At 38.4% G+C, this 3,239-nt stretch overlaps 1 non-coding gene across 1 annotated transcript; it reads left to right on the top strand.

The window, feature by feature from the left end:
- Positions 1-1,864: 1,864 nt before the first annotated feature.
- On the top strand, positions 1,865-1,971 carry LOC114923498. Its single transcript, XR_003810649.1, has one exon. It is a non-coding gene; the product is annotated as a U6 spliceosomal RNA (small nuclear RNA).
- Positions 1,972-3,239: the final 1,268 nt, after the last annotated feature.

Here is a 3,239-nt window from a genome sequence, read left to right on the forward strand (position 1 = left end):
AAATAGCGCGAAGCTCTGTCCGCAAACAAGTAACGGATCTCTCGAACAAGAAACAGAGACCGCCGCTTTTGCTTTCGCTTTCGCTTTCGCTCGCTTTCCGCAAGAGAAGCGACTCCCCCTCGAGTTGTGTTTCCCAATTTGGTCAATTTACGAGTTTCAACTCTCAGAATTCCTCAGTCCGCACGTTATTCAGCTTTATAAATGGGAACAGTGACTCAAAATCTTACCCCGAAGCGAAATGGGTGCCAAACAAACAAATTAAACAAACAAACAAACAATTCTCACCAGAAAATATTGCATAAATATAAATTTAATCCAGTACAGTAAAACATTGGGTTAGTTGAAATAAATACTTTAGCTAAATTTATTCAAAATACTAGAATTTTTTTCTAAAATCACTGGGATTTAATACAATTGGCAAAACCAATTTCCAGACCAGTAGGTGAGGGATGTGGATGATTATAGATTCCTGTGTGATGATGATAATAATTGTCCAACCTACCTTGTCAGCTTAATTAGCCATGGTGTGGGAAACAAAAAAGAGCTCTCTTCCTACAACAATTTCCAGATTTACAAGACTTTGGATTGCCCAAGGAAGATAGGACAGAGTGGCTTTGCCTCTGGGTTCCAAATTATTAGAGGAGATAAGATTTTATCCACAGGTAGTCCTTGACTTACGACCACAACTGGGACCAGAATTTCCATTGTAAAGCAAAGCAGTTGTTAAGTGAGTCATTCCTAATTTTAAGACCTTTTTTGTCATGGTTGTTAAGCAAATCACTGCAGTTAAGTGAATCATGCGATCATTAAGTAAATGCAGCTTCCCCCCATTGATTTTGCTGGTGGGAAGCTGGCTGGAAAGATCACAAATGGTGATCACGTGACCCCAGGATGCTGCAACCCTCTTAAATGTATGCCAGGTGCCAAGCACCTGAATGTTGATCATGTGACTGAAGATGCTGCCATGGTTGTAAATATGAATATAGATTTTAAGTCACTTTCTTCACTGCCATTGTAACTTCAAACGGTTGCTAAATGAATGGTTGTAAGTCAAAGGACTACCAGTACTTTTTGCCCCCTGAAACTTGATGTGTATTTTTCATATCTTGGGCTTGCAGATCTCAGCAGCTGCAATTATCCATAATGGAACGAAATGTGCAACTTACCCAAAAAGTTCCTTTTTGTAGTTCACAATGCTCTGTTTGATTGATCTTGCTAAGCCATAGATTAATAATTATCACTTGTTAATTAAGCTACAATTGGTTAGTTTTGTAGAACAGGCGCCTCAATTTACACCATGGACCAAAAGAGCCATCAGGTTCAAAATATATGCAGCCGATGATTATAGACAGGGTGAAGGATAAGCACTGAACAAACGGAGGAATAGCTTCCACTCTCATTCGGCAGTGAACAAAGTGTACAAGCTGCCATGTTGGAATTAGAATTATTATATTATATTCTCTATTTTCTCTATATTTGTTTGCATTAACAGAAGAGGAAGGGGACAGCAAACCTATTGATCTTACTTATATCCTGGTCCAATTGCCAAACCTGGTAAGAATCTAGTGCTGGCAGGATTTTTTTTCATATCTCTTTCCCCCACTTCTTTTCCTGGTGTTTTGATTTTCAACTTTTGGTCTGCAGCCTAGCTTAATTCTGGTCTTTGTAAACGGTTTTTATCCCTTTTATTAAAACTTAATATAACATAAAATACAATGAAAACAAACATTTTTAAAAAGAGAGGGAATAATAATAAAAAAGGCGGGTGGCGGGAGAGAAAAAAAGAGAGGAAAAAAAGAATTTGACTTTGACTATGTTGGCCCTTTCCAACATAGTAAAATATGTTAAATATATTTACAATCTCGTGCTCGCTTCGGCAGCACATATACTAAAATTGGAACGATACAGAGAAGATTAGCATGGCCCCTGCGCAAGGATGACACGCAAATTCGTGAAGCGTTCCATATTTTTTCTTTCTATCTTTTCATGTAGTTTAAGATATTTTGTGGAGTTAGAGATATTAGTATTTGCTTACTTTTATATGAATATTATCCTGGGATTAGGTTTGGGAAGTCCGGGGGGGTGGGTGGGGGTTTTTTTCTGGTTATTGTGTTTACTTATGTTATGATTGTTTTTTATGATGGAAAAAAAAATAAAATTTCTTTAAAAAAAATATATATATTTACAATCTCTACTTTTTTATTATCTATAATTATTACAAACCATTTCTATAACTACACAATTATTAAATCTTCAAATTAATTTCTATTTCATTTTTTTCTATTTCAAGCACAAAAACAAGAAGCAATATCCCAACAGAAACAAAGGCAAATAAAATCTCTTTGTTTAAAACAGTTTGCATTGTCATCTTAACCAAATCCATTTTCCCGTTGTGGGAAATGATATATATTTCTATTTACACTTATTAAACTATCGTCTATATTAACAAAAATCACTGTATTCTTCCAGAATCTTTGATGTTAAATGGAGAACTATTTTATATGGTTTAGAACTTTAAACATTTCTTTAAAAGTTTCAACTTTATTACCTAAAATCAATTAATTCTGGTATGTCTTTTTAACTTCCTTTTTACATACATACTATCAAGTTCACTTTCAATAATAGTTTGCATACTTTTACATCATTACTCAAGCATTATACATACTTTCCAAATTTAATTTCAGTATATTAACTTTAGTAGTCACCCATTCATCCCATGTTCAAATCCACTTTATAAGGACAAAACAATGCATTAGAACAGACATGTCAAACACAAGGCTGGGGGGCCGGATGCGGCCCACAAAGTGGTTTCATGTGGCCCGCGAAGCCATCCTGGAAACAGTGAGGGAACGGCCCCCTCTGCCTTGGCCCTGGCCCAGGCCAGCCGGGAGCCAATGTACAATTTTGTGGTGGCCATCTATGCTGAAACGCATTCAGTCTTAGCTCCACAAGGCTGTCTGGAAACAGTGAGGAACCAGCGCCTGCTGTATCGGCCCCGCACCCTGGGTGCATGCTGGGGAGGTGTCACCCTTTGTGAGGAATGAAGAAATGCACCATCGCCTGGGCCAGCAAATGGCCCTCGCCTACTTCACATATCCGGCTTGATGGGCTCTGGTGGAGGGGTTTCGGCAGGCAGTGGGGCACTCTCCTCACAGCACCAAGAGCTGAGCCGGGTGGCGCAAATCTGATGAGAAGTGCAATGCTGCCCAGCCCCCAGCTTGCCCAGTTTCAGCAGGCAG

This window comes from Protobothrops mucrosquamatus, unplaced genomic scaffold (genome assembly GCF_001527695.2).
Source record: "Protobothrops mucrosquamatus isolate PMUCROS unplaced genomic scaffold, P.Mucros_1.0 scaffold4055, whole genome shotgun sequence".
Taxonomy (NCBI): Eukaryota; Metazoa; Chordata; class Lepidosauria; order Squamata; family Viperidae; genus Protobothrops; species Protobothrops mucrosquamatus.